We start from the raw sequence: 23,314 nt of genomic DNA, 5'->3' as shown, positions 1-23,314 counted from the left end.
TGCCAGGACTCAGGCTTGATTGTTCCCAGTTCTTTGGTTTTTTTCCTATGTGAGTACCTAAATAGGCAATGAAAAATATGTCAGATATATTTATTTTTAGGAATTATTTTGGTCAATGCTGGGATTTGAATTCATTTCATACTTACTTGGATAATGCTCCAGCACTTGAGCAACATCTACAGCTCCCCTTTTCTGAAGTATGCTATATCAAATTTTAAATGACCTATATAATGTAACAATCAGGCTGCATATGTTAGTAATAATCAGATATAAATTATTATTCTGAATAAAACGGACATATTGAAGTCCCTGAATATATTTATAAAATCTGAAACATTTCTTTAAACAGGTAGAACCTACCCAAAACAATTGTGATATAAATACCTAAAATTGTGGTGTACTGCCATGTTTGTACACGCAGATCTGTCAATTCTCAAAATCAAATATTTTGAGAAATGATTTAAAATGTTTAAAAGACATTGTTCTCTAGCAGAAGATAACAATTTACTCAGATTCCACAATGTTAATAGGAAGTTGGTCATATGAGTTAAATTTACCCATGAATTAAAAATACCATGGCCCTTAGGTAGATTTTCAGAGAATGATTTTTAAAATTTATATAAAGGGAAAGCTATGCAGAAGGCTGAGATTGAGGATCGCAGTTCAAAGTCAGCCTGGACAGAAAAAACTCCATGAAACTCTCATCTCCCATAAATGACTCAAAACAGCCAGAAGTGTTGCTGTGCCTCAAGTGGTAGAGTGCTAGCTTTGAACACAAAGAGACTTAAGGACAGTGACAAGTTACTGAGTTCAAGCTGTAGGACTAGCAAAAAAGAAAAAATAAAGGAGGGAGGGAGGCTGTATTCTTGCTGCCACATATTTACTTAGGTAATTAGAAGTAGAGAGTTGTCAATTTCTTCTACATTTTAACAAAGAGTAAGACAAATTCAAAACATCATGTTTTGTTTATATGTGAAAGCTAACCCTAAAAGATATTCATACTCATGGACATGCACATAAGTGTAAATATTCATATACATGATGATGATTGAACTCAACATAAATCATGCTAATTGACTCTTCAGGAGAAAAAAAGGGAAGAACGAAAAATAAAGAAGAATAAATACTGGTTTAATATTCTGTGGGCAGGTAGGGTTTAGCAGAAGAGGTGTGTGTGTGTGTGTGTGTGTGTGTGTGTGTGTGTGTGTGCCTAGGGGTGTATAATGAACATTGAATACTGTTGAAATATATTGGCAACTTTGAAATCAGAATAAGAAAACCTGGTTAGAATATTTATTTTTTTTGCCAGTCTTTGGGCTTGAACTCAGGGCCTAAGTGCTGCTCTTGGGCTTTCTCAAGGCTAGAGTTCTACCCCTTGAGCCACAGTACCATTTCTGGCTTTTTTTTAATGTATGTGGTACTGAGGAATTGAACCTGGGTCTTACGTGCATGCTAGGCAAGCACTGTACCACTAGGCCAAACTCCCAGCCCCTAGAATGCTGTTTCTTAACTGGTAGGATGCAGGGAGTGTAAAATTAATTCGATTACAGAATAGACATGTGTGGAAATGTAAAAAATGAAATAATCTCCCCATATAACTGATATAAGTCCTTTAAAAATCTATAAAAAGAGAAGCACATTGAAGAATAGGTCTAAAGTTATTATTAGTACTAATACCACCATGGAATGATGAAAACAGTGTGGATTTAAACTGGTCTACTACCTTCAAATCAAGGGTAAGGGAATTATTGAATTGTTTTTTTGTTTTTTTCAAACAACATCCAAACATGTGCCAGGCTTCGGGAAAGTGCCCTAGTCTTTTTCTTCCTTAGTGGAATGGGTTCTTACTTAGAAGTAACAAGGATGCTGATGAATAAACATCTCTATTCATTCATTACTATGTTCCCTTCTCCAAGGACATGCTTTTTTGTCTCACTGTACATGCTGATGTTGAAGGTAAATAAGCAACTGGATATGTATCACATAGCAGGTTCCATGTGGAAGAGATATCCCATAAGGATAGAGAAATAAGCTGCCTTCTTTAATGAGGGGTCAACAATGGAAATCTACTTGATGAATCTACATGGGAATACTTTTATGTTATCAGCTCCATGTTTGGAATACCAATTCTACCAAAAATCTAATGTTACATTAATAAAATGACTGCACAAGCCCTCATACCATGCTTTTCCATGTAGCAAAGCTAATTTTATTAAACAAAATAGTGGCTGATCATGTTCTGACTTAGATGGGACAAAAGTTTTCCTGCTTACTACAGTCAACCATTTCCTGATGTCTTATACTCAACTCAAATATGCTATTGCCTAGCCATTCTGGGTGAGTAATTATGATCACAGATGAAGATAACAATATAAAATAAGAGGGACTTTCTAAAGCCAGTCTGACCTAGCATCTACATCATAGGCGTTTGAGAGCTATGATTTGTTATATATAGGGGGCATTTATTGTCGTTCTCATATATTGACCTTTACTATTACACAACTTGCAGTGTAACTTTTGCCACATTTTTCAAATAGTGGAGTCTTGTACATTACTCTAGGGCTTGAGAAGTATCATTCTTTCCTCCACAGTTAGGTGTAAAAGCAGGCCAATTAGTTCTGCAAGTGAGGCAAGTTAGGTGTAAAAACACACAAAGGATGTTTTCATGTACAAGTGGAAGAGAGAAAAACTTTTAATACATGCATACATCTAGGGACTGCTTTTGGAATACTGACTTCCATGTGCAAGAGTCTCAATTACTGTTGGAGAGGTCACATGTAACCAGAGAACTGAAACTGTCTGAATGACAGATGGACAATCACTTAGTTGAGGAGTAAGAGAAATCTAGACGGATAAATGGAAAAACACATACCGTGATATGTATACATACACATTTCATCCCTATTGAAGAACATAGCACCCTGTATGAGTCTTACCTGTATTAACCTAGGTGGAAGAAGCTAGGAAAAAGTCTGAATATCATAAATTCCATTTAATATCTTCTGAAAAAGACTATATTACAAGAATGACAAAGAACACCTGAGTAGTTTTCAGAACCTGGGAAAGGAAGATATGGAATCAACCCAGATGCTCCTCAAGGATGAGTGGATTAAGAAAATGTGCCATATATGCACAATGGAATTCTATGCTTCCATAGAATACCCCAAATGACATCACCATACTTGTAAGAAAATGGAAAGACTTGGAAAACATCATACTAAGTGAATAAGCCAAAGAACTACATAGGCTGCCTGGTATCCCTTATTTGTAACAATTAGTATATGTCTAGGATAGTTCTAACAAAGAATCACAATAGTTCAATAGCCATGTACATATGACCTTAATGATGCTAATCAAAATGAACTACAAGGTATACAAACAAGAAGTTTCTTGTTTTTGTTTTCTTAGTGCACAGTATGCAGTTATTTCTTTTTTCTTCCTTTGATTTACTCCCCATTATCACTGGTTTTGATTTTGGTACCCTTTGTATTGTATATAAGTTTATCTGATTTGGCAATGAGGAAAAGAATCACAGATGTGGGGGCCGGGAGTTTGGCCTAGTCGTTAAAGTGCTTGCCTAGCATGCATGAAGACCCGGTTCGATTCCTTGGTACCACATACATAGAAAAAAAAAGCTGGAAGTGGTGCTGAGGCTCAAGTGGTAGAGCTCTAGCCTTGAGAAAGTCCAAGGACAGTGGTCAGTCCCTGAGCTCAAGCCCAGGACTGGCAAATAAAAAAAAAAAAAGAATCACAGATGTGGTGAGACAAAGGACAAAGTGTGAATCAATGCAACAGTGGTATTCACACAACACAATGTTGGAAATTTACAACTTGGAGAGAAGGGGAGTCAGGGAGGAGGGATAATGGGAGAAAATGAGGAAAGGGATAATACTGTTCCACAAAGAGTTATACTCATTTCCTCACTTATGTAACTGTAATCCCTGTGTACACCATCTTACAATAAAAAAAGAAGGAAACAGTAAAAAGCATCTGTGTTTAAAATAGTTTCATATATAGTTAAGGCTTTAAGCTGAAAGTAAGATTATAATTTGAGTTTGACCAGATAAAAATGTCTTGATGAAGGAAAAACTTTGGTAATCTAAAATATTTTCATAGAAAGAGGAAAAAAAAGAATAGGTAAAAATGTTCAGCTACAAAAAATACTGTCAATACCAAGGGGGGTAAAAACAAACTAATTAAAGCTCCACATATATGGAAATGATAAAGGGTCTTGGAAAGTATGAGACTACTGCTTTATTCACCTTTATGGTGGTAGAAAATGTAATTTGGGCTGAAGCATTTTTAAGTTATGTCTTTAATTGTGAAATCAAGTAACTGATATTTTTTCAAAGAAGGATATTCAGAAGTAGATCACAATAGGCTTTTTCAATAGTCTCCATAAGATGTAAATTAAAAGTCCATATTTGTGCCTCACAAGAAAAAAATCCATTCCATGTGTTCTTTATTGGCATAATAGTTCTTCAGAATAGCTTACAACTGAGCTTATATTTCACACATGAATGTTTGATTGAGTTCACCTGTTGTGATCTACTTTAAGTGCCCATATTTTCAGTAGCAGCTATAGATAATCAAACCAAAGACTTTTTATAATATTTCTCAAGTAATACACAGAGCCTTTTCTTTGTTTTGCTCTCACTTGTGCAAAAAATAGAAATTATTCAAGTCTAGAAACTCAAGGTTGACAATAAAATCCTTTAATAAATTTGAGGTTAACTTTTCTGCTATATTCCTGTAACAGGGCGTCCTGGAGGCCATTTAGCTTTGAGCATCATCACGTATGCCAATGTATTTCCACAGGACAGTTTTTAATAACTTGGGAGTTTAAGGTTTTGGCATATTTATGATTCATTCTGACTAGTGAGGATTGTTCGGGAACCTAGAAGACACTGGTGTTTCAAGAATATGTTAATACGTCTTCCAATGGTGTCTGATAGGAGGACCAGATGAAAAATGTCCATTGAACATTGATATACAGGTATCCATAGGAGAAAGAGACAGCTGTGTCATGGCAGAAATCTATTTGCTTTGGCTATCATGTTGAATTATGACAATTTATTATTTACTTTTAGCAAGAACAAAATATTAATTTAAAAATCTTTTCAAGCATCACCTTCTAGCTTGTAGTAAGGCTATGCTGAATACTTTAGATTTCAAACTAAAAGATTTTATTCTGCTGCTAAATTATGCAAAAGGAAAAACTGTCAAGCACTTTTACCAAATTAATTTGATAATTTAACATCATTAGCTCTATGAAATTTTTCCCTAATATATGGCATTCTTTCATTCAGTGACAAATGGCAGCAGGATAAGAGAAAAGTAAGAGAATATGAAGCAATGCCTGTTAACTATGTGTAGTTTGAAGTGATGACCTATCCTAGACTCTCTGGGTGAGAATATGTATTGAAAAATATACAGAACTTCTCTTTCTCCAATGATATACAGTGTTTATCACTGCACGCAATAACAGAGACTTGCACCTTCACTACCATCATGTGCTAGAATGGCTGCCACTGTCAGGTTAACTCCCCCATCCCTCTTGCTTCATATAGATGGCGAGCTCTATAAAAATTAAATTTGGGATGTATTAATTATGGAACAAAATTTGAAAAGAAATAGCTGCCTCACTGAACATGATTTGGAGGGGAAAAACTGAAAAGAAAAAGAAGTCCGTTATCATTTAAAAGACTGTGAATGAAGAATAATGTAGAAGAAAATTGTTGAGTTTGTGTATGTGAAACTGTGCATTCCTGCATGTGTCCTTGTACATGTGTGTATAGATGGATCTCTAGAAAAGGCAGTAGAATTTGTTAAACAAAGGAGTATAAACTAATTTAGCATTCAAAGGTTTTTTTATGGCAGAAATGAAAATTCTGTCCTAATTAAATACTAATTAGGTTGTAAAGTGTGTTTTTATTCTATTGTTAATTTTCCATCACATTAACCTTCTCATCAAAATTACTGTTTACATATTAAAGTTTTCTAATGATTGAACTTCATCACAAAAGTTTAGAATGCTTTATCTGCAAAAATGTAAAATTTCCAGTAGGGTTATTATTTTGTGCTTTATGGAGAAAAAAATATACATAAAGGAAGTATAATTATAGCTAGTGTGACTTAAGTACCCTCCACAAAAGGTCAATTCTGCATTCTGCCAAACTACATGGAATAAAATTGGAGTTCAACTCCAAAAACTACCACAGAAAATTCTTTAATCTCATATTGTTACTGTATCTGATTTTGTTCCCTGGTATATTATATATATATGTTTATTTGAAATAGGAAAGGGAAGGGGGGAAACAATATGATTGGAAAGGGGTGGGGAAAGGAAAATGGAGACAAAAACCATGAGAAACAGAATAAATGTGTGAGAAGTAATACAGCTACTACCTGGTGAATGTAACTGTAACCCCTCTATATATTACCCTGACAATAAAAAAAAGAAAAAAAATCTTACAAAAAGGAAAAAAAAGAAAATTTTGTAACTCATGGAAACTGAACAACACATTTTTGAATCACCAGGGAGTAACTGAAGAAATCAGAAAGGAAATTGAGACTAATGGTATTTAACAAAATAACAACCACAAAATATCATCTGTAGAAAACAGCAAAGACAATCCTCAGAGGAAAATTTATAGCTCTGAGTGCCTATATCAACAAATTGGAGCAATCTCAAACCAACAATTTAATGATGCACCTTGTGTTCATTGAAAAAGAGAACCAAACCAAACCAGTAGATCAAAGGAAATAATTAAAATTAAATCAGAATTAGACCAATTAGAGATCAAAAACCACACAAACACCAGAAAAAAAACAAAAGCTGGTTCTTTGAAAAAAAATTAACAAAATTGACAAGTCCTTTGCAAATATGACCAGAAAAAGAAGAGAACACTCCCAGATATATAAAATCAGAAATGAGAATGGCAACATGTCAGAAATAAATAAAATTCAAACCTTTATGACAACAAATTTGAGAATCTGAAAGAAATGGAAGAGTTCCTAGCATTCCAAAACAACATAGGGATTCATCAAACTTATCAGAGAATGAGTACTATAGACTCCTTTCTTTCCTTTTTTCTTTTCTCTTCTTTTTCCAGTTTTGGGGCTTGAACTCAGGGCCTAGGCACTGTCCTTGGACTTCTACAAGGTTAGTGCTCTACCACTTGAGCTACAGCACCACTTGCAGCCTTTTCTCTTTATGTGGTTTCAAATAATCAAACCCAGGGCTTTGTGCATGCTAGGCAAGCACACTACCACTAGGCCATACTCCTGAACCCTAGAGTCCTTTCTTTAAAGAACATCAATGCAGAACTGCTCAATAAAATTCTGATGAACCAATTTCAACAACCAATAAAAAATATAAACTATGATCAAATGGGATTCATTCTAGTGATGTAAAACTGGTTCAGAATACAAAGTCAATGTAATTCAATACATCAACAAGAGCAATGACAAGAACCACATGATCAACAAATGCAGAAAAAAAAGCATTTGACAAGATCCAACACCCCTTTTTGATGAAAGCTCTGAGAAGCTAAGAATCCATGGTACACATCTCAGTATAATAAAGGCTGAATGTGACAGATATACAGCCAGCATTATTCTTTTTTTTCATATATTTTTATTGTAATTAATAGAAGGTTACATTATATTTGCCAGATAGAAGGTACATTAATTCACGTATATTGATACCCTTTCTCATGTCTTGGTCCCCATTTCCCTCCCCACACCCCCACCCCTCATCTTGTTTTCCCCCCTTCCCTATCCAATTTCAAATAACCAAATACAAATATATCTGATATATCAGATAACAAAGTAAGATACTATAACAATATGAGATAATCAAGGGATAGCAAAAGAGTAGGTTAAGGACAACAATCACTCATTATATGGCGTTTGTTTCTATATCCTAGAGGTCCTTTCATTTAGCGTCATACTATATGGCCTTATGTATCTAGGTTTTGCTCTATTGCAAATCTCTGCTAGGAGAGCCCAAGGTTTCTACTGATTATGACAAATGAGGGAAACCATTGAGCCTATCTTCCTTTCAGTCTGGCTTACTTTATTTAATATGATTTTTTCTAAGTCTTTCCATTTCCTAACAAATGGGGCGATGTCATTCTTTCTGCAGCAGCATAGAATTCCATTGTGTACAAATGCCACATGTTGTTGATCCACTCATCAACTGAGGGACATCTGGGTTGGTTCCATATCTTTGCTATGGTAAATAGAGCTGCAATGAACATCGTTGTGCTAGTAGATTTAGTCTGACCTTGTTTCTGGACAATTGGGTAAATGCCTAGTAGTGGAATTGCTGGGTCATATGGGACTTCTATGTTTAGTCTTTTGAAGAACTGCAATACTGCTTTCCTATAGACTCCACTCCCAAGCTCTTTGAGCTGATTCAAAACTTTGGAAGGGTAGCAGGGTATAAAATTAACCCTCAAAAATCAACTGCCTTGGGCCGGGTGTTTGGCCTAGTGGTAGAGTGCTTGTCTACCATGCACAAAGACCCAGGTTCAATTCCTTGGTAGCACATAGGTAGAAAAGCCAGAAATGGTGCAGTTCTAGCCTTTGTAAAAATCCAAGGACAGTCCTCAGGCCCTGAGCTCAAGCCCAGGACTGGCAAAAAAAAAAAAAAAATCAACTGCCTTCCTGTACGCCAACAGTAAGAGGAATGAGGCAACAATCAGGAAAGCAACTCCTTTTGCAAAAACTTCAAAGAAAATAAAGTACCTAGGAATTACCTTAACTAAGAATGTAAAGGACCTTTTTGATGAAAACAAAACCCTGAAAAAGGAAATTAAAGCAGAACTAAGAAAATAAAAAAACCTCCCATGCTCCTGGATTGGAAGAATCAACATCGTGAAAATGACAATCTTGCCAAGGGCTATCTACAAATTCAATGCAATACCCATCAGTATCCCAATGGCATTCTTTAAAGAAATAGAAGAGGCAATCCAAAATTTCATATGGAATAATAAAAGACCCCCATATAACAAAAACAGTTCTTAGCAGAAAGAACAGCACAGGAGGAATTTCAATACCAAATTTAGACTCTATTACAGAGCTATAGTCCTCAGCACAGCTTGGTACTGGCACAAGAACAGACCTGAAGACCAATGGAACAGAACTGAGGACTCAGATATTAAACCACAGACCTACGGCCACCTAATCTTTGACCAGAGAGCCAAAAAAATAGAATGAAAGAAAGATAGCCTCTTCAACAAGTGGTGCTGGCAGAACTGGTTAAGCACATGCAGAAGACTAAAGTTGGATCCTTCTTTGTCATCCTGCACTAGAATTAACTCCAAATGGATCAAAGACCTCGAGGTAAAAGCTGACACACTGAACACTTTACAAGAAGGAATAGGAGATACACTAAGCCTCCTTGACACAGGTTGAAACTTTCTTAATAAGGACCAAGAATCACAACAAATCAGAGAAAGTCTGGATAAGTGGGACTGCATTAAGCTGCAGAGCTTTTGTATGGCAAAGGACATAGCTAGTAAATTAATTAAGAAGCCTACAGAGAACATCTTCACCAAGCATACAACGGACAAAGGACTCATATCTAAAATATATCAACAGCTCAAAAAATTGAATCACTCCAAAACTAATCTCCAAAGTAACAACCATCCCATTAAAAGATGGGCCAAAGACTTAAAGAGAGTCTTCTCTGAAGAAGAAACAAAAATGGCCTATAGACACATGAAGAAATGCTCAACATCTCTGGTCATAAAAGAAATGCAAATCAAAACAACTCTAAGATTCCACCTCACTCCAATTAGAATGGCCAGGATCAAGAAAACTAGTAACAACAGATGTTGGAGGGGATGTGGCCAGGAGGGATCACTACTACACTGCTGGTGGGAGTGCAAACTTGTTCAACCACTATGGAAAGCCAGCATTATTCTTAATGTTGGGTTTTCTGTGGCAGTCTTGAGCTATGGACCTTGCATGCTTTTTCCAATTTTCCACCTCACAGGTAGGACTCTACCACTTAAATCATGACTCCAGTCCAGTGTAATGTTGGATAACTGAAGATGAAGTCTTACACTCTTTTCTGCCTGGATTTGCTTTGATCAATGATACTGATGATGTAGGCTTACAGATGTGATCGAGCTTGCCCAGACAATGTAGTTGGTTTTGATCACATATGGTCATTCAGAAATGGATCAGGAGCAGGGTACACACTAACTACTTATTAAATGCACCTGGCTTACGGTACCTGAAAACCATTGGGTCATATACTAGTCTACTGCTCCCAGCAAAAGTTATTCTGGGAAAGTTTTTGTTTATTTGTATTTTTAACTAGAATGCCCCTGTATCGTTTGCTTTTACCTTTGTTTAAATGAAACTAAAGACAAACACAATTTTCTTCTACTTAAAGAGATGTCCATTTTCCTGTTTGCATTGTTATTGTTATAAAGATCATGTACAGAGGGGTTACAATTACATAAGTCAGATAAAATAGATTTTTTTAAGTTTTCAATTTCAAAAGTTTATTTTCCAAAATTCAAATAAAGTACAGGTTCTGACTTAGTGCCTGGAACAGATACCATATCTATTATCTATTAATGGTATGACTGATAAAGATGAGCCCTGTTGATTTGTAACTATTTAAACTCATGCCAAATGAAAAGCTGATCTGGAGAAGTATAGAGCACAGTGCCATTCTCAGTACAGTACTCAACACAGTACCTGATATAAGAGTTCATCTCTTGTTGAAGTATATCACCCCTATTATCACTCTCAGTTTTTTATACAGTCCCTAGCCACAAGTTGTTGTATAATTCATTTTCAACATAATGTCTAGTGAGCATCACTAGACATTTTGTCTTATCATTTCTGTGTCCACTCTTACCCTCCCTAAGACAGAGAAACAAATAAGACAAAAAGAAAACAACAACAATAACAAAGGAGAAAAACCTGATTTCCATTTCCTAGAGCTTATTTTCAACAAATATAATTTTCATTATTATGTCACAAAGAGCTTTCAAAATTAAGCAAAACAAACATAGGTTAAGAATTCACAAATGTATTAGGAGCATTGATTGGAAAAATGGAGAAGGCAAAAAACAATATAGAGAATGAACAGGTTCAGGAAAAGGACAGAGAGCAGTTAGCATGTGCTTAAAATACCAGGAGAGAGCATCTGCTGAGTATTTTCACCTTGTACAAATGTCTAGATAAGGAAATAATGAGTAAGTTCATTCAATCACATTAGTTGCTTGAGTTGTCCTTATAATTGGAACTGTCTCTGGCATCCTCTCCTTGCTTGGCCTCTTTGTCAACATCTCTGATCAAGTCCAGCTGATCACTTTTCTGAAAGCTGATCATCTGAGCCTCTTCCAAATACCCACTGCCAGCCCCTCAAGAAGACATCATTTTCCCAGCCTGCTTTGGATTAGTAATCCTACTGGTCAACACAGGTAAGTCAAGACCTCCCTAAGAAATACTTCAAGATGGATCCTGAGTTAAGCATTTGCAAAATGCACAAGATCAAGAGACATTTGTCAAAGCTCTTCATTCAGAAACCTAAGTCTATGTCCAGCTAAATCCTTGGAGAAACTTGAAAAATGTCATGGGGAGTACTACAGATGCACCAAAATTCAGAATAATCCCTGGGAAGGATAGACACCCATTCATTAGAAAGACAAGAAATGTGGATGTCCCTATAATATTAATCTGATTTTCATGGGTAGAGGTTATATAATTCCTGGGAACTCTGGAACACTGAAGAAAGCATTAAAGTATGACAAACTTAGAATTTCCTATGGAAATGTACTAGTAAGCCTTGGCATTGTATGGAGCCAGCATTAAAAGGGTAAAGATCAGAAATAAGGCAACAAAATACACTGAAGACTATTGAATTTCATCATAGGGATTTCTATAGAGATGAATTTTTTTCCAATTCGATATTAAGTGCTGTTGTTTAGAATCTTATTTACCCTTTACAGACTTCCTTATTCGTGAAGTAATGGTGATGGCACAGCACACAGAACCAAGAAAAAGGGAGAGAAGCTCCCTCGTTCTTGGGAAAGTTTTTCATACCCGTGTGATACAGTCTCAAAATTCTTCACGTTGATGGCATGGTTACATTTGACATTCCATTGAAGTGATTGTCTCAGAACCTAAAATTATTCCTTTTTTATTTTTTTAACTCTTAAGACTGGATACTATGGCTCTGAGCACTTCAGCTCAAGGCTACTTGCTCTGCCACTTGTGCCACAGCCCCACTTCTAGTTTTCTGGTTGTTAATTGGAGATAAGAGTCTCACAGACTTTTGGGCCTGGGTTGGTTTGAACCACAATCCTCAGATCTCAACCTCCTGAGTAGCTAGGATTAATATCTACTCAAGATTATATGAGCCACTGAGCCTGGCTCTTGTTGAAGCTGTCACAGACAACCCACCAAGAACATTAGCACTAAGGCCCATAGACTTTGTCACAGATCATGCTAAGAATCATTGTTCTTAACGGTACATATTCAATTTGGCAGGTGTTGTTGTTGTTGTTATGTGTTTGTACTGAGACTTGAATTCGGGGCTTGGTTCCTTCCCTTAGCTTTTCCTCTCAAGATGAGTATGCTACCACTTGAACCACACTTCCCAACTTCTGGCTTTTTGATGGTTAGTTGGAAATATGATTTTCATACACTTTCTTGTCCAAGAAACTTTAAACTGCAGTCCTTGGATATCCACCTCCTGAGTAGTTAGGATTATAGCTGTGTACCTCTGGCACCCACCTCAATTTGAGTCTTAAGTGTTCATGTGAGTGAAACATTCTGCTATTATTAAATATTCTCTATAACTGCTTGGAATATCTAGGCAGTAGGATAAGTTCTGCATTTATACTGCTTGTGGAAGTCCATCTCTGATCCACCTTCCATCTCTGATCATTAAATTAGGTAGCAGAGTGAATATCTGACAGTCCTAAACATAACCCACTTATTCTTATGAAACACAAAACAGCTGAGTGGCAGAATAAATGACTGTAGGCTCACAACCACTCAGTAGCTGAAGGATGTCTGAATCAGCCTTGCCTGACTCTCATGTCTGCTCTTCCCATAGCTTATTGCCTGGAATGGCTGTCACACTTCCTAATTTAGAGGGCAGGTCTCAAACTTGTTTGCAAAAGGAAAACCCACAGTGCTTATCAATAATGACACACAGCATTTGTACTTCACAGAGTTCGGAGACCTTCTATAATTGATCCTCACACTAGGTGTGGAGAACAGGCCTGACCATGTAGGTCACATTTTATAGGTGATGGATTTGAATCACTGAGTTTAAATGGCATGTTGATGATCATAAAGCTGGTGAGTAAAAAAAGTCAAACAGTCTCATGCAAAATGCCTAAGGTTGACTTTGATCTCAGTACTCAGAATCATCAATTTGTTTCAAATAATGCGTCTCGACTGAAGTAATGTGGATTATTTGATTTCTGTTGAGGCATTAACTCTTAGATACGAAAACTGGAACAGTAAAAAGATTAACAATCTCACAGAAAAAAAGTAAAGACGGGGGCCAGAAGTTTGGCCAAGTGTTAGAGTGCTTGCCTAGCACGCACAAAGACCAGTGTTCGATTCTTTGGTACCATATATATAGAAAAAGCTATAAATGGTCCTGAGGCTCAAGTGGTAGAGCTCTAGCTTTGAGAAAGTCCAAGGTCAGTGCCCAGGCCCTGATTTCAAGCCCAGGACTGGCAAAAAAAAAAAAACCAAAAACTAAAAAAGTGAAGATGATAAAACTCCTTTTATGCTTAGACATAAGAAAATGCTTAGGCATTTCCTTTGGGATTATGTTTTCTATGATTCAATGCTTTATTCCCATGTCCACTCTCACCCAAATAAATGAAATAGACAACCAATATACTATAACTTTAACTTTACGGACTACAGTTGGGTTAAAGTGCTTTCTAAACTGCCATTACTGGGAATGGTGCCAGATTCACCTCAACCTTTTAACTCTCCCTTGCCCCTGGAATTGCAGATTGTATCAGGACTTCCTTTAGTAGCTAAAAACGTGAACTTGCAAAGAAATACTATGACAATTGACTTCATTAACAGGCAATTTCCCAGGAAGTATCCCTCATTTCATGGTTCAAACTCACAGTTGAAAACTCCAAACAGCCTTCCTTTCAGAAAGACGACACTCCTTATTTTGCTGAAACTGTCAAATTGTACTCCTCAAAGGAGCTATTCAGTTCTGAGCTCCGTGATGCACTGTCTCTCTCTGGGAGAAGCCAAAGCACATTTTTAACTTCATCTACCCACCTAGATTAACCAGGGTTAAGCTACAATTTCCAGTACTTATGTACATGCTCAGCTTTAGGAGAATAATAGTTTAGTCATGAAAATACTATTCTTATGATGTTGGTAACTAGCATTAGCCAAAATTGAACTAATTCCAAAGATGGCTACTAATATCATTTTCATTTTGAAAGGTATTTTCATTTTGTCGAGGTCAGGACTACAGTGTATAACCTACTGCAGTGACCGTGAACACCTTTGAGATAAGAAAAAGCCTATGTGAATGGACTGCTGCAGTCACCAGGAACTCATTCTCCTAGTGCAATGAAAGTGCAACTTAAATCTTTTAAGTTTCTGGCTTGCTTTGCTTGCCTTGCAACCTTACATCAAAAGGCCCATTATTTCAGCTCTAAAGGTGCTTCTGTAATTCTGAAATAACTTATCCAAAAAGCCTTGGTTTAGAAGGGTTCTAAATTTCCAAACCAGCAGAATGCAGTAAGAATGAGACTCAAAGCAAAATCAATGTAATCTTTCCTGTCTCTGAAAGAATAAGGTTGCCTCGCTAAAATATTAGTAGGTAAACAAGGCTGACATTTGTTTGAAGGCAAGACAGAGCTCTTTATAAAATTTATAAAACTATATTGGTTTTTAATATAAAGTTTGGAGAATTTCAATATGAACTTTTTTCTAGTCCATGTTTATTTAATGGAGAATTGTCAATATAAAAAGATTGTTTCTTATTTTTTTTTAATTCATGTAAAATTAGATAGTAATATACAATATGTTGTATTTGGAACAAAAATGGGATACTATCTACATTGAAGTATAGTACTTGCCTCAGGTCCTTGAATACAAACTCTAACCATTTATACCAATAAAAGAGATTTGGGTAAATTTGTTTTAGTCACTGGTATAAGAAAGTTTACTATCTCATAACAAAGACCAACAAAAAGAAACAGAAGTTTTTGGGATGATGTTTAGAGGGATTACAGTTGCATTTGCCAGGTAGTAGGTACATTACTTATTGAAGTTTTAGAATGGTAAACTGTTAAAATGATTAGTAATGGCAATGGACAATAAGAGAAGACTAAACATGAGGTCATTTTTATTCTGCATCAGATTTTCTTCTATTTTGATTTCATTTTAATAATAAAGAATCTAAAACTCTTTGAATCCCAACATTCCGAAGAGAAAGACTGGGAGGAGTGTGGTTTGAGGCCAGCCAGGGAGAAAAATAGCTAATGAGACCATTTCATAAGCAATAACCTAGGAATACTACCATACACCCATGATTCCAACTAATTGAAGGCAATAGGTGAGAGGCCTACAGTTTAAGGTTGTTATTGAACAAAACTGTTAGAATCTACTTGGAATAAACCACAAATTAATAATAATAATGACGATAATAATAATAATAATAATACGAAGAAGAAGAAGAAGAAGAAGAAGAAGAAGAAGAAGAAGAAGAAGAAGAAGAAGAAGAAGAAGAGGAAGAAGAAGAAGCAGTGGCAGCAGCAGCAGAAGCCTGGGAATATATGTCAAGTGGTTGAAAGCCTCCTTAAAAATTGTGAAATTGTGAAAGGACATAGCCAGTAAATTAATTAGGAAGCCTACAGAGAAGATCTTCACCAAGCATACAACGAACAAAGGCCTCATATCTAAAATATATCAACAGCTCAAAAAATTGAATCACTCCAAAACTAATCTCCAAAGAAACAACCATCCCATTAAAAGATGGGCCAAAGACTTAAAGGAGCGTCTTCTCTGAAGAAGAAACAAAAATGGCCTATAGACACATGAAGAAATGCTCAACATCTCTGGTCATAAAAGAAATGCAAATCAAAACAACTCTAAGATTCCATCTCACTCCAGTTAGAATGGCCAGGATCAGGAAAACGAATGACAACAGATGCTGGAGGGGATGTGGCCAGGAGGGATCACTACTACACTGTTGGTGGGAGTGCAAACTCGTTCAACCACTATGGAAAGCAGTGTGGCAGTGTGTCAAAAGGCTAAACATAGAACTCCCCTATGACCCAGCAATTCCACTACTTGGCATTTACCCAACCACCCAGAAACAAGGACATACTAAACCCACTAGCACAACAATGTTCATTGCAGCACTATTCACCATAGCAAAGATATGGAACCAACCTAGATGTCCCTCAGTTGATGAGTGGATCAACAAGTTGTGGTATTTGTACACAATGGAATTCTATGCTGCTGCCAGAAACAATGACATCGCCCCATTTGTTAGGAAATGGAAAGACTTAGAAAAAATCATATTAAGTGAAGTAAGCCAGACTCAAAGGAACTTAGGCTCAATGGTTTCCCTCATTCGTCATAATCAGTAGAAACCTTGGGCTCTACTAGCAGAGATTTGCAATAGAGCAAAATCTTGATACATAAGGACATATAATGTGAAGCTAATTGAAAGGACCTCCAGGATAGTGAAACAAAAGCCATATAATGAGTGATTGTTGTCCTTAATGTACTATGTTGTCTCTCATCTCCTTTGCTGTCCCTTGGTTATCTCATATTGGTATAGTATCTCACTTTGTTATCTGATATATTGAATTTATTTGTATTTGAATATTTGAAATTTGATAGGGAAGGAGGGAAAACCAAGACGGGTGGGGGGTGTGGGGGGGAGGGAAACAGGTACCAAGACATGTGAAAGGGTATCAATGTATGTGAATTAATACACCTTCCATCTGGCAAATATCATGTAACCCTTTTACTAATTACAATAAAAAAAAAGAAAAAAAAGAAATGCAAATCAAAACAACTCTAAGATTCCACCTCACTCCAGTTAGAATGGCCAGGATCAAGAAAACTAATAACAACAGAGGCTGGAGGGCATGTGGCCAGGGGGGATCACTACTACACTGTTGGTGGGAGTGCAAACTCGTTCAACCATTATGGAAAGCAGTATGGCAGTTCCTCAAAAGACTAAACATAGAGCTCTCCTATGACCCCGCAATTCCACTACTTGGCATTTACCCAATCATCCAGAAACAAGGACATATTAAATCCACCAGTACAATGTTCATTGCAGCACTATTTACCATAGCAAAGATATGGAACCAACCTAGATGTCCCTCAGTTGATGAGTGGATCAACAAGATGTGGTATTTGTACACAATGGAATTCTATGCTGCTGCCAGAAAGAATGACATTGCCCCATTTGTTAGGAAATGGAAAGACTTAGAAAAAATCATATTAAGTGAAGTAAGCCAGACTCAAAGGAACTTAGGCTCAATGGTTTCCCTCATTTGTCATAATCAGTAGAAACCTTGGGCTCTACTAGCAGAGATTTGCAATAGAGCAAAACCTAGATACATAAGGCCATATAGTATGACGCTAAATGGAAAGGACCTCTAGGATATAGAAACAAAAGCCATATAATGAGCGATTGTTGTCTTTAATGTACTATGTTATCTCTCATCTCTTTTGCTGTCCCTTGGTTATCTCATATTGTTGCAGTATCTCACTTTGTTACCTGATATATCGGATATATTTGTATTTGGTTATTTGAAATTGGATATGGAAAGGGGGAAAACAAGATGAGGGGTGGGGTTGCAGGGGAGGGAAATGGGGATCAAGACATGTGAAAGGATATCAATGTATGTGAATTAATGCACCTTCTATCTGGCAAATATCATGTAACCCTTGTATTAATTACAATAAAAATATATGAAAAAATTTTTGAAATTCAAAGTCTAAATCCCAATATTACATAAAAGGGAAATAAAGGAAAGCCATTCAAAGAGTGTCTGTAAAATGTCTTCTACATGTTAGCATTCTTCCATGGATCATTTCCAAATCCAATAGTACTTTTAGGTCATGTATCACCAAATGTTCCCAATAATATAGCCTTTTGGAACCTCATTAAAGAAAGCACCATAAGATAGGAAGATGTTTGTCTTTTATCTTTATGTCTATATAAGCATATATAAGTTGTATCTTTCAAAAAGAAAAGGAGAAAAGTCCTGTTCATGTTCCTCTGGAATACCGTATTGTTTAAAAATTAAATGTCTTTGTGCAAACTATGTTTAATAAAATATTAACTAAAGCTTATACTTAAAAAGGGCTACAACAAAATGTGATTTTATTTTTGCCTCTTTGTGTTCTGCTTTTTTATTTTTTAAAAAAATACTTCATACAGTTGTCATTTTATGAGATTATAATTGCTAGCCATCTTCATAAAACACAATGAAACAATAAAATGAACATGAATTGAAAGAAAACAATTAAAAAACGAAGCAAATAGATATATAAATAGATAACACTCAAATTACATCTATCCAAACTAGAACCATACATACCTCTGAAATGAATCACTTTCATTGCCTCTGATACTTACAACAAAATTGTATGTTAGGAATATCCAGCAGCAGAAAGATTTCTGACAACACATGCCTCACTGACAGCTATCTCTCTTTCAACTAGAACCTTTCAGATTTTGTCAGAAACATGAAAAAGATGTTAGTAAAAGAATTCAGAAAAATCAATGAGCTAAGCCTGTACTCATAAAAAGAAATGTTAAGAGAAAGACATATTTTAATGATATTTTATGTCTTTTACAGAAACAATGGTAAAAATTTAATGCATGACTTCTGTATATTACTAAATACAAAAAAAGTGATATCTGGCTGTGTAAATGAAAATAAATTATTTTTAAAGAAAATTATGGTAGATTCTAGGGAAAATTCAATTGTGTGATTCTTTAGAAAGGCAAAACAAAGTTCAATAAAATATTTGAAAAGGGTAGCATGGGGCCAATGGAAAAGAGTGGACAAATGAAGAGGAGAATGAGGTGGGAATACAGTCAACAATCCAATGAATATCCTACAAAATTAAGAAGAGTAAGAGATCAAGAAATCTTATAACCACAAATGCTGGTGGGGATATGGCCAGAAGGGATTGCTATTACATTATTGGTGGGACTGTAAACTCATTTAACCACTATGGAAAACAGTATGGCAAGTCCTCATATGACTAAACATAGAGCTCCACTATGATCTAGCAATTCCCATACTGGGCATTTACCCAAAAGTCCAGAAACAAGCACATACTAAGCCACTAGCACAATGATGTTCATTGCAGCACTATTTACCATAGCAAAGATATGGAACCAACCCAGATGCCCTTCAGTAGATGACTGGATCAACAAGAGGTGACATACACAATGGAATTCTATGCTGCCATCAGAAAGAATGACATCGCTCCATTTGTAAGAAAATGGAAAGATGTGGAGAAATCATATTAAGTGAAGTAAACCAGTCCCAAAGGAACATAGGCTCCAAGGTTTCCCTCATTCGTCATAATTAGTATAAATTTCGAACTCTCCTAGCAGAGGATTACAATAGTACAAAACCTAGATACATAAAGTCATATAGGATGAGACTAAATAAAAGGACCTCTAGGATATGGAAACAAGAGCTTTATCTTCTTATTCTTAATGTACTATGTTATTTCTCTTCTCCTTTGTTGCCCTTTGGGTATTCTCATATTGTTACTGTATCTAACTTTGTTACCGGGTATATTGTATATACATTTGTTCATTTGATGTAGGGAATGGAAGGGGGGAAAACAAGATGATTGGGAGGGGTGGAGGGAGGGAAATGGGGACAAAAACCATAAGAAGTGGTATCAACGTGTGAGAAATAATTCACCTACTACCTGGGGAATGTAAGTGTAACTCCCCTATACATTACCTCGATAATAAAAAACAAAATTAAAAAAAAAGAAAAAGAAGGGAAGGAGAGGGTTGAGAAGGTTGAAAAGCAGGGACATGATGGAAGTATAAACTGCTTTGTTCAATATCATTCCTTTTTGTATGATTAGTTAAAAGATAACAAAAACTAGGGAAAAAAAGCCAAACTCTTGTATATACAAGGTCAATAACTCACAGATGTACTACAGTTTTTTGTAAACTTCTGAGTTGTCATACTTAGCCATTATCACGTATTCTACCCCAGAAAATCCAGTGGTATTTAAAGTCATTTTATGTTGATGGGTTGAAGCAGAACTAACACATCTGACATAGTTATCTATGAGCAAATATTAGAATACAGGAAAGAAGCAAATCAACAAAACAATGGCAGTTAGATCTGAACAGCAAAGGTAAGAAAGACTTAGTCTATAAAAACCAGCAGGGAACAAGTAAATGACAGAAAATAATGTATCACAGGATTCAGTGACTTAGAAACTTCTTTAGTATTATCACTGTGAACAGAAAGCAGAGAAAGCCAAATTAAAAATGGTATGAAGCAAAAAGGACATACGTGACGTAACATAATTCAAGTGAATGAAAATTATTATAGAAAAAAACAGAATTAAAATCCACACTGGAGAGCAGAATTTTACATGTAAGAATTTATTTTGTAGAATACAGAATTATGGAACCATAACACATGGGAAGTTTTCACAGATTTCAGGGGAAAAAACCCCCACAAGGATACTCAAAAAAAGTAAACTGAGGCCAGAAGTCTATTATTATAGTGCCAGAAGAAGAAAAAAACACGAGATAAGAATCATAATACAGCTCTTTTCCGTGGCGCCTCCTGGGCGAGCAGCTGCTTCAACCTGAAGCTGAATATCTCCTTCCCAGCCACTGGCTGTCAGAAACTCATCGAAGTGGATGATGAACGCAAACTCTGTACTTTCTATGAGAAGCGGTTGCCGCTGATGCTCTGGGTGAAGAATGGAAGGGCTATGTGGTCCAAATCAGTGGTGGGAACGACAAACAAGGATTTCCCATGAAGCAAGGTGTCTTGACTCATGGTCGAGTTCGCTTGCTACTGAGCACAGGGCATTCCTGTTACAGACCAAGAAGAACTGGAGAGAGAAAGTGTAAATCTGTTCGGGGTTGCATTGTGGATGCCAATCTGAGTGTTCTCAACTTGGTTATTGTTAAAAAAGGAGAGAAAGATATCCCTGGACTGACAGATACCACTGTACCATGCAGTCTGGGACCCAAAAGGGCTAGCAGAATCCGCAAACTTTTCAATCTCTCTAAAGAAGATGATGTCCGCCAATACGTTGTTCGACAACCATTGAACAAAGAAGGTAAAAAACTCAGGAACAAAGCACCCAAGATTCAGCATCTTGTTACTCCACGTGTCCTTTAACACAAAGGCCGCCGCATTGCTCTGAGGAAACAAAGTACCAAGAAGAACAAGGAGGGGGCTGCAGAATATGGTAAGCTTTTGGCTAAGAGAATGAAGGAAGCCAAAGAGAAACGTCAGGAACAGATTGCCAAGAGGCGAAGGCTGTCTTCTCTGAGAGCTTCTACTTCCAAGTCTGAATCCAGTCAAAAATAAGCGTCTTTAAGAGTAATGAATAAATAAGACTTTAATTGTCAAAAAAAGAATCATAATACAAAAGACTTAGTTTATTCCAGAACAATTTGAATATCCTCACAATTTATGTGTGTGTGTGTGTGTGTGTATATATATATATATATATATATGTGCACTAAAGTCCTTCTACTAAAATATCTGAAAGTAATCTTAACATAGAAGGAACTTAAAAAGGTGTAAGAAGTGAAAAATAAAAGAAAAATTTAAAGAGGAGGAAGACAGAAGGAGTATTGTCCAAGTACTTGTACATTGAATTCCATATCATGTTCTCTTTTTTAGTAAATACAGCTTATTTAGCAGCAAATACATTTTTCTTTCAACTAGATCATGGTGATGTTAATTATGCTTTTAATTAATATATGCCATGTTGTTATAACAATAAAAAACAAGGTATTCAAAGAAAACTAAGAGTTGACAAGTCAAGAAATATATCAAAATGCAAAACGCTAACAGCAGCTATCCATTTACACTGATGATGTGGTCATAATCTTGTCTGAGTCGTATTTGTGTAAATTAAAAGCAGACTCAAAATATTTTCAAGTTTTTTTTCAACAATGGCAATATGTTATCCAATAGAGTAACTATATTTTACAATAGACTGAGAACATGTTCCTTTACTTTAACCAGAAGTTTGCATCTTCTTACATCTCTGCATTCGCCACGGGCCATTCTACACTCTGCTTCTGTGCGCCTCAATTTTATAAATTCCCCATATATGTGAAATCATACAGTATTCACCTCTCTATGTTTGGCTTAGTTTACTGAGCATGATGTGCTCAAAGTTTATCTGCACTATTGCAGATAGCAGATTTTCCTTTCCTTTAAATGTATGATAATATTCCCTCATGTATAGCTAACATATGTTCGTTTCTTGATAGACATTAAGGCAGACTTAACATTAATAATACTCCACTGAACTTGAGATCCAACTCTATGATTTCATTTCCTTTGAATACATATCCAGTAGTGGTATTGTCGGATCTTGTAGCTGTTTTAATAAGTTTTCGAGAAACTTTCATGCTATTTTCCACAATATCTCCACCAATTTATATTTGTCAGTTCTGTACAAGAACTCTCACTTTCCCACATTCTAAGCCTTTTTATCTCTTCTTATTTAATAGTAGTTATTATAATATGTTGTTATAAGATGTCTTTGAGGTTTTAATTTGAGTTTATGTGATGATAGTATTTCTCACCTACCTGTTGTCCATTTCCATTCATCCTTTGTGAAACACCTGTGTCCTTTATGCAATTTTTAACTCAAATTGTTTTGTATCTATTGAGTTGTTTCTGTTCTCTATATATTTTAGCTATTAACCCTTCAACATATATATATTCTCTTCTATCAGCTGTCTTTTCACACTATCGCTTGTTTCTTTTGCTATATAGATTATTAGTTTGATGCAATTAAATATGTATACATTTGCTTTGATGATTTGCTCCTTTATAGTCATATTAAAAAATAATAGCTGTGTAGACTGATATATAGAAGTTTGCTTCTAATCATTTTACCATTTTAAGGCTTACATTCAAATCTTTATTCCATTTTGAGCTTCCTCATGTATGTGGAGTGAGATACTGGTCTCATTTCATTCTGCTGCATGTCAGTATCTAGTTGTCACAGCCCTTTTCCCATTGTGGGGTCTTGACACATTTGTCAGAGATCACTTGTA

General features: G+C 35.9%; 1 protein-coding gene and 1 pseudogene across 1 annotated transcript in view; one reads left to right on the top strand and one right to left on the bottom strand.

The window, feature by feature from the left end:
- The window catches only part of LOC150058793 (small ribosomal subunit protein eS6 pseudogene), a 39,351-nt pseudogene extending 17,744 nt beyond the window's left edge, over nt 1-21,607 (top strand).
- Nucleotides 1-23,314, bottom strand: part of Nkain3 (sodium/potassium transporting ATPase interacting 3) — a 518,782-nt gene that overhangs the window by 396,084 nt on the left and 99,384 nt on the right. The window lies entirely within an intron of this gene.

The sequence above is a fragment of the Megascapheus bottae genome, chromosome 9, assembly GCF_031878675.1.
Source record: "Megascapheus bottae isolate mThoBot1 chromosome 9, mThoBot2.hap1, whole genome shotgun sequence".
Lineage (NCBI taxonomy): Eukaryota > Metazoa > Chordata > Mammalia > Rodentia > Geomyidae > Megascapheus > Megascapheus bottae.
The sequence above is the reverse complement of the archived record's forward strand: the minus strand, read 5'-3'. Positions and strand labels throughout refer to the sequence as shown.